Here is a 10,099-nt window from a genome sequence, read left to right as displayed (position 1 = left end):
TTTTGTTCAAATAGTGGATTCATGTCCCAAAAGTTGGGCTCTTTGGGTTATCATACACTGTCTTGCTGATGTCATTTACCCCAAGACTATTCCACTGATCCTCCCTTCTGTCTCTTAGCCAGTACCATATTGTTTTGATGACTGTTGCTTTATAGTATAGTTTAATATCTGGTACTGCTAGGCCCCCTTCCTTCACATTTTTTTCATTATTTCCCTTGATATTCTTGATCTTTTGTTACATTTTTTTTAACCACAGTGTGTCAGTCTCTATGTATAACGTTCTCCTTGTTCTGCTCCTTTCAATCTGCATCAATTCTTGGAGGTCATTCCAGTTCACATGGAATTCCTCCAGTTAATTATTCTTTTGAGCACAATAGTATTCCATCACCAACGTATACCACAATTTGTTCAGCCATTCTCCAATTGACAGGCATATCCTTGTTTTCCAGTTTTTTGCCACCACAAAGAGTGCAACTCTAAATATTTTTGTACATGCCTTTTCCCCTATGATCTCTGGGGCATAAACCTAGCAATGGTATGGCTGGATCAAAGGGCAGGCAGTTGTAATGCAGGATTTATGCAAGATCTCTTGCATTTGCAAAATTACCCTAGGAGAATGGAAGTCTGGCCCAGCAGGTGCGAGTCCCAGGAGCTGACAGTTTGAGCTGGGACTATAAAAACCCCTGCAGAACAAACCTGGGGATTCTGATTTCCTTGGCCTCACCCAGACACCCACCTACCCCTGACTTCCCTTTGGGACCCTGGGAGGTTGAAAGGAGGTTTGGGTTGTGGAAAGTGGGCATGATTTAGCTTAGAGAGGCCTAGCAACAGGGACACCCCTTAACCAATTCATCAACTATTCTGTTAAGCTGGTGGATTATTAATATCAGGGCAGTGCCAAATTAATTCTGGCTGAGGGCTGGTTCCCTCAGCCTGGCCTTACCTTCTAGGTCCATAGCCAACACTTGCCAGGCACCCCTAGCAACAGCCTCTCAAGAGCCCTACACCTTCATACCTCAGTTTTCCCTTCCGTGTTAAAATAAAACCCTTAGCCTGCAACTGAGAGTTTCTATAATTATTACAACATCATCTTGGGCTAAGGGGCTGAGGAGAGGGGAGAATATCAACCAGTTGGCTTTAAAGGAAGTACTGGCCAAGCATCCATTGTATCCAGGAAGTGTGTGTGCTTCACTTCCTGTTGAGTTCTGCTTTCACTGCAGCAGGGAGGGGCACCTCACACTCCACCTTAAAGGAGCCTATAGGTAGCAGGGAGAGTGACTGGGCATCACAGCTCAGGCTACACATCCCTGACAGTCTCAAATCACCTGCTACTGTAGTTACTGGCTCCAAGACCCAGGAGACTCACTTGTACTACCAGCTCCTCTATTATAAGCTGCACTATCTTCATATTACAGTTTGGCAAGCCAGGTAGGAGAATTACCTACAAAGGATACTAAAAATGGGCTTTGCTAGGGTGTTGTTTCTAGTCTCCAGTTTCTCCATGCTTCTCTGGTCTTTTATGCAGGGAGCAATTGATTTTTGGTTTCGCAAAGTGCCTCAATTTATACACGAGATACTAGAACTGTATGACTATTACAAATAGTGTGCCATAACACTGGCAGAATTTATATGTTTTATACCTAAGGCTATGGCTCTGGTTTTTGTTATTGTGCAATTCTTGATGGACCTGAAGAGGGTCCTCTCACATCTTTGGCTGCTTTTTGGCTCTACTTCTAACGTAAAACCTGATTCTGTCTCCCTAGAACTGTTAGAACACATGAAGCTATTATTCCAAGTCCTCAAAAAAATCAGGGAAGGGAAAGAACTAGATGAGCATACAATTCTCCAATTGGAGATTGTAGAAACAAAATATTTAGGGGCTACCAACTCAAGCAAAAAACCACAAGCTGTTAAGGACACCCAAACTCTGGCTACAGAACCAAGCACGGAGACCACAGTATCTGTACTCCCAATAGTTGACAGAACCATCTTACAACCTGGGGAGGGTATTGTCCATGTCAAATATTATAAGGCCTTTACCCCTAATGATTTAGAAGTGCTCAGAAGGAGTTTACCCAAGTTCTTCCTCTCAGCTTTCAAGAGCATAAAAGAAATGAAGTGTCTTCACACTCTTTAACCCCAGTTTTGATGACGTAGAGTTTCTTTTGGGAAGTTTTACTCACCCTCTGAAAAAGAGAAATTTTTGGCAGAGACTTGCTCAAATCCCAATCTCACTGCATGGCCCACGGTTCACCATGACATAGAGTTAACATCACATGCTAATATGAGATATCTGGTCCAATGCAGGACAGATTTACTCGAGGCGATGCGGCTACATGCCAAAAGATCAAATTCATGGCTAATATTTGAGAAACTGAGGCAGGGGGAGGAAGAACACCCTAGCAGTTTCCTTCACAGGGTAGTCGAGGCAGCTGAGACAATATTAGGCCTCAGAGATTTGCATGCCCCAGAGACCATTGATCATATCAGGAGGCAGTTTGTAAAGGGTGATTCACTGCCAGTCCAGAACTATTTTAGACAGAACTGTCCTCAGTGGTAATCATTGCTACTAGAAGGCAGCATGCATCTTATATAAATGATTCAAAGCAAAAGGAAGTCAGGACAGCCAGACAGTCAGATTCAGAAAAGTACTCAGCAATAGCTGACCTCAAGAGACAACTAAAGCAGGCTAGGAAGTAGAAAGAAATTGAAGAAATTAAGAACTTCGCCCTCCAGGTCAGCAGGGGGCATAGTCAATCCAGGTAACCTGCTAGTGTCTCCAAGCCCAAAACCTATTCTCCAAAGTGTTATCTGTGTGGCCAGGCAGGTCACATGGTAAGAACGTGTAGATTTAAGTAACAGATAGACTTTGACAGGGCTAATAACAACTCCAGCCAGAGAGATAGGAATAGCAAAAGAACTTTCTATAACTGAAAATGGTCCAACAATTCAAGAAAGGTTGAGGGCACCAAGCATGATAGTCAATGTTGCAACTATGCATGCAAGAGGTACAGCCAGTCTCCATCTCTTGACCAAATGGAGAAATACTTGGCGCAGGGTGCGATTCCTAAGTCCTTATGAACCAAGGCTTCGGGATCAGAAATGACTAATGGCAATGACATGGATGTGTGTATCACTAATCTGGGTGGGCATGGGAGAGCATATGTCTTTAGCAAGCTGCACAGAATACAATGATATTTCTGTGGCAGAAGACCAGTAACGGGAGGACATAATGCAAATGTGCAAAGAGATTTATGGGCCAATTGAGGATGACTATAAAAAAGGTCTGCTTTCTCATTCTACCACAAAAGGCTTGGAGGAGAAGCATAGGGACTATCCAAGAATCTGTTAATAGCTTGCCTCCAGAATCTTTACAATCTTGGTTGGAGTCATCAGAATCTCAAGCTCCTCTCTTTATTCCAAGTTTAGAACAACAGGTTAGCTTGGATAAAGAGCAAAGTGACAGGGATTTACAATGTATTCAGGAAGGAGTATCAATAGTAACCATAGAGGAGTCAAATCCCAGTGTCCAAGCCCATTCTCTTGCTTTGGACATGAAAACCCAGGATGAGGTTAGAGAACAAACCAAATGGAAGGCTGACAGAGGCTTGACTCTGCCAGAGCAGTCCACTGAGTTGCTGGCTGCTGGCAGCTGCTCAGAGAATTCTACATCTAGCTTTCTCAACCCCTTAGCTGATGAATTCAAGCCAGAAGCTTGGGGAAAAGAGAATGGACAGCTGTCTCCAGTGACTAGTGTGCTCAATAATAACATCATTGAAGTCTGCTCAGTGGTTGGAGACACAAATCAACTGACTTCAGCCACACAGACTGGAGGGCTATATAGTGAACGCCAGACAGCCTCTGATTTGGGAGTTGTACCAGAGGTGTTGAAGGGAATAGAAACTGTTTATCAAACATTCCCTGACACTACTGATGGGAAAACTCCTGATCTGGGGGTTTGTGGATGGTGAAAACAAGTCAAACCTCCACTTCTTCAACCAACCAGGTGACTCACTTGTACCACCAGGTCCTCTATTATCAGCTGCACTATCTACATATTACACAGTGCAACTAAAATCAGAAGGGAAACTACAAACTGGGAAAAAATCTTTATAATAAAAAACTCTGACAAAGGTCTAATCACTCAAATATACAAGGAACTAAATCAATTGTACAAAAAAAATCAAGCCATTCTCCAATCAATAAATGGGCAAGGGACATGAATAGGCAATTTTCAGATAAAGAAATCAAAACTGTCAATAAGCACATGAGAAAGTGTTCTAAATCTCTAATAATTAGAGAAATGCAAATCAAAACAACTCTGAGGTTTCACCTCACACCCATCAGACTGGCTAAAATGACAGTAGGGTAGAGTAATGTATGTTGGAGGGGATGTGGCAAAATTGGGATATTAATGCATTGCTGGTGGAGTTGTGAATTGATCCAACCATTCTGGCTGGCAATTTGGAATTATGCCCAAAGAGCATTAGATTATATTAGTTTATGCTATACATTTATGACTGCTTCTAATAAGGCTTTTTAAATGTAGCTCTTAAAGGTTCTGTAATTTCATTAGTTTGGGAACTTCTGCCACAAAGAGATTCTCCACTTCAGTGATCATAGGTTTGTTGATTCAGAGCTAAAAGGGATTTTAGAAGCAATCCAGGTCAGTGCCTTTTTTTTTAACATCTGAAGGAACTGAGGCACAGAAAAGGGAAATGATTTATCGAAGTATTAAGAGCCTACTATGTGTGAGTATCTGTATTAAGTTCTAAGGGGTACATAGAAAGGCAAAATCAGTTCTGTCCTCAAGGAGCTCAGAAAGCCAGAAATCAAATTCTTTGACTCTAAATCCTCTGCTCTCTACTGTATTACACTAGGCTATTCTAAACTACTTGATAGCTATTTTCATTAATTGACTAAAGAACACTGGATTTTGTGTCATTAGACCCAGGTAAAAATTCTGGCTCTGCCATTTAGTAGCTTTGTACCTTTGAACAATCCAATAAGCATTTTTTAGGGTTCTGCTATGTGCAAGCTGTGATATTGGAAATTTGGGGGTCCTTGAAATGTGAGGTTCCTGATCTAAACTTCCTGTAGACATTTAGGGCTCTTTCAACCTACATTTCCCATGATTCCTCTTGCATAATCAGGTAGACAGGAAGTGTAATAACATCGAGAGCAGTATAGTTGTGGCGGTATGATGGGGCTTTCAAACTAACTCTTAATATGGCATATGGCTTCATTTTTCTAATGGCTGTTAATAAATCTTTTAAAACTATAATATTTTAAAATCTATCATTTTATACCCATTTTATTTCTTACATTTATGGCAACCATGAAGGGATGTAACTCAATTTTTCAGGTATTCTAACAAGCCACGATACTTTGGCCATGATTTTTTACTCTTCCCCCACAGGCAGAACACTGAGACACCTCCAGATCCTCTCCAGAGCTTCAGACATGCTTCTGTTGTTTTTCTTTTTGGCCACTTTGCTCAGTTCTTTTGAGTGATTTTTTGAAAGGAGAAAGTTACTTTGCTGGAAAATGCCATGCTTTTGCTGATGGCTCTGGCAGTTTATTCCTGTCTGCCAATTTTTACTCTTCCCCATGGATCCAGCCAATGCTGGTAGCCCCAGCCCCACCTCCCCCTCCCTATGGGGGAAGCCCTTTCTGACTTCTCCCCCTGAGTGCTGATCCCTGTTCCCGATTCCAACTCCCCATCCCCTCAGATGCTGGACACTTGATTCTGGCCTGAATTCCAGATGCTCCTGTGCTGCTGTTGCCTCCAACCCCAGATACCTCTTGAAACATGGGAAGTATAGAAAACCCCTTCTTTCTCATTGTGCACACTGGAGAATTTCCTGGGTATGTTTGAGGAGAGTTTCCTCCCCCCACGAACCTATTCCACGTGGCTTTTCCAGTCCTTACCCCAGTTGGCTTTCATGCTCTGCCTTTGGGGGAGGGGTCTAAGTTAGCACTGGGCCCTAGCAGACCCCAGTTCTGGGATGTTTATTTTTTTCTTCCTACCATTCCTTGAGATTATCTTGCCTGAGATTCAGGGGAAAGATTCATTCCCCCTATGTATGCTGGCCATTTGGGCCTGCCCAAGACTCTGAACTATACCCATTATAGGAGTCATCCACACTGTGCTCAGTGCAGGGTTTGGATAAATGGAACTTAAATGGGACTTTTAAAAGTCTGGAGGTAAAATTAGTAAGCCTCCTCAGACTCCATGTTTTTTTTTTCCTTGAAAGTCTCTGTATCTTATTGTATTTTGCTGATTGTTGTTTTATGATTTAAATTTTGCTATTTTAAGATCATATATTAATTTGATCAATACCTTTCTGTTACACTGAATCATATTAAGCTAATTTTTTGGCTGCTAGATAAATACTGTTCATGATTTTATTGTAACTCCTTAAAAGTGAACAAGTTTATTCTGATTGGTAGAAAGGTTTTTTTATACAATACTGCTTGTTATGTTGTACTTTGCTTATATTGTATTTCCTGATTTCTTTAAGGTTAAACATTTTTTTAAAAGTTTACCTGTATTAATCTAATTCTTTTATATGATTCTTTATCTGTACCATTTACCTATGATTTTACAGAACAATATATCACTGTAAAAAGACCATGAACATCTTAAACAAACATTTTTTAAGTGAATTTGTCATCTCAACTATAGGTTCACATATTGCCTTAACAGTTTTTATTCTATCTTGACAATTGTATACAACCTTGAAGACTATGATGCCTTAAGAATTTAAATTGTAATTTTATAAGAGGTCTTTAAAATTGACTTTAGGATTTTATAGTAACTTCTGTATGGTTGATAGGTTTATATATGTACACATATGTAATATTATAAAGAATGTTGTCTTAAAAAGGTAGAGAAAACAAATGGAAGTTTCCTACCCAAACTTTTTATATATTACACAGGAAGCCAAAAGAGCTCCTGTATGTTTGATATTTTAACCCTTTATTTTAATTTACTTTCTCATCAGAAGGATCTAGAATTCCTGGTGATATTTTAGACCCAAGAGGTTTTATCAGATTTTCCTAGGCTCTGCCCCACAATTGGGATGGAGGCAGTAATAGATTTTGTTAAAAATATATCAGCCAGGGCAGCTGGGTAGCTCAGTGGAGTGAGAGTCAGGCCTAGAGACAGGAGGTCCTAGGTTCAAACCCGGTCTCATCCACTTCCCAGCTGTGTGACCCTGGGCAAGTCACTTGACCCCCATTGCCCACCCTTACCAATCTTCCACCTATGAGACAATACACCGAAGTACAAGGGTTTAAAAAAAAAATATATCAGCCAATGTTGAATGATTTACTATACCTGTTGAATTGTGATAAGTATACATTTTTCAACATCACAGTGAGTGGTTATAATAATGGGTTTGTTTGCTATTGTCTTTAAGTGTGTTATTGGAAATTTTGATACTTTATTTGAATTGCATTATGAATCTGCTATTTTGTCAAAGCCATTTGCGCTCACGGGAGTTCATGGGAAAGCTTACAAGGAATGGATCTCATTTTTGGGTGAAAAAACATTTCATTGATTCTAAGCTATATATTTTTTATTTTTAAGACATTCTTTTATCATTTTTCCCTTCTATGTACAATAGAATATTTGAATTTTTAAAAAAATTTCCCTTTTTCTCATTTTTTGTACTTAAAGTACACAGAATCAATATTAATCCTTTTGATTTCACAGTGATATAAGTTTAATATAAATATATATTTGCTATAATATTAATGCATACTCCAAAGCCTTATATGGTAAAGTGCCAATTATTGGTAAATATTATGGGACTGTGATTAATGATTCTGTCTGATTCCAGGAGAAGGAAATAAAAGAGCCACAAGGTCAAGGAGACCACCCAGTCCCAATGGGATTGGTGAGAAACTGCACAGTGCCTCACAGCACAAGATACAAAAAGACCATACCAATTTAGGCAGGATTGACAGAACTTTCTCATGCCAATACTGAAGAACTTGAATTTAGAAATTAGGGTTCGGGGTTGCAGCTTTTCTGACATATGTTAGAGGCCAGACTTCCCTGAGTTTCATCCTAGTAAAGTACAAAAGGTTGGCCATCATCCTGGCTCACCCTATCCCTAAGAAGTGCAGGCAAATCAAACCAGGGAAAGACACTTCCCTTGCACACAAATTTGGTCCTTTTACTTCTCTTATAAGTGTGGCATCTTCTGTAGTCCTGGCTATTGAATTGGGTAATTGCATAATTGCTTAAATCACCTTAATTGGGCCTTGATTCAAGGATTCTTTATGTTTATTTTTCCTTACATTTTTGCACATGAGACTTTGACATCTACATATCATTCACAGGTTATTTTTTCTCTGTTATTTGGATTGTTTTTTGATCTTTATTTCTTTTGCCAATTGACTCATACAACCCTGTAACTCAGCCATATATCCTTAGCTGATTTGGGTGTTGGCCTTAATCTTCTTCAGGGGAGAATGTGTTACTAATTCTCCTCAGGGGTGTGTGTATGTTTTATAATCAGAATGTCTGTATTGTAATCTATAATGTAAAATTCTTTTGAGAGTAATTTCAGGGGGGAATGTGTTATTCTCCTCAGAAGGGAATGTATGTTTTATAGTCTATAATGTAAAGTTTAAATTCTTTTGAGAGTAATTCTTTTTTTTTTAATTTTTTAAAGTTTAAATTCTTTAATTCTTTTGAGAGTCTCCCCAGAATCTAGACAATGAACCTGTTTGGAGAAGGCACCATGAAGATGCCTGAAGAACCTACACTGCATCACAAAGATCCAAAATGAATTTTGGGGTGAAGTTGATTGAACTATGGGGAGTTGAATGCATTTGTTTTGAATGTGCACTTTTATGCTCAAGGGGATTGCCCCCTAATTGGCTTTTGTCAATGCGCCTAGCAATCATTGGATCATTGGCTTTGTCCTCTTTTCTTTTATTCTCAAGTTTCTGTAATTTAAAAGTTAGTTATATTTACAAGAGCTTTTGGGGGACCAGTCTCCCTCTGATCTTCAGGGTGGAATGTGATATTGGAAATTTGGGGGTCCTTGAACTAATTTTGAGGTCCCTGATCTAAACTTCCTGTGGACATTTAGGGCTCTTTCAACCTACATTTCCCATGATTCCTCTTATGTAATCAGGTAGACAGGAAGTGTAATAACATAGAGAGAAGATATAAAAAGGAAATGCCTTGAAAGGCATTCTCTCTTGTCTGGCTGAAGCAGCATAGTTGTGGAGGTAGGCCGGCACTTTCAAACTAATTCTTAATATGACATATGGCTTCATTTTTCTAATGGCTGTTAATAAATCTTTTAAAACCATAATATTTTAAAATTTATCCTTTTATACCCATTATATTTCTTACAAAGCAAGGCAGAGTTTGGGGACTTCATGATTACAACCCTACATCTAAAGGATGGGGATAGAAACCTTACCTTGCAGCATTAATAGCAGAGGTTCCTGGCATAGACCCATGTAATAAGTCTACCAGATGGTGGGGAAACTTATAACTGCCTTTGCTGCCACTGGAAAGACCAGTAAAACTTTAAATAATGAAAATAACATATTTATAGAGTGCTTAGTTTGCCATATATGTAACATACATGATCTAATTTGACCCTCACCACAATTAAAGGAGATCAGTATTTGCAGGGATTAATTCTGTTTTCAGATGGGAAACTAAAGTTTGGGCCGGTTGTTATTTGCCAGTAGTTACAGCTAATATAAGATGTGGGATTTAAACCCAGGTCCTGCTTACTCCAAGTCCAGCATTCAATTTGCCATTTCATTCTACTCTTAACTACAATACAAACCATATGGTTTTAGGCTGCCCTTAAGTTTTACATATGCCAGTTTGGGGGAAAAGTTTAGGTTTTTTTTTCTGCTTATGGCACTAAGATAAAATGGGATGTTGTTATGGAAGAATGACTAGAAATTCTTGCCATCAGTCTTCATAATTATTAATTAAATCCTTACCTTGTATTATCCATGTCACGTGCTTCAAGTGAAGTTGATGTCAGGGTTAGCTGGTGTAGTATACTATTGTCTGCATAGCCATCAAATAGATTGTTTTATAACTTAGCAA

Source organism: Gracilinanus agilis, chromosome 1 (genome assembly GCF_016433145.1).
Source record: "Gracilinanus agilis isolate LMUSP501 chromosome 1, AgileGrace, whole genome shotgun sequence".
In the NCBI taxonomy this organism is placed as follows: domain Eukaryota; kingdom Metazoa; phylum Chordata; class Mammalia; order Didelphimorphia; family Didelphidae; genus Gracilinanus; species Gracilinanus agilis.
This window is presented reverse-complemented; position numbering follows the sequence as displayed.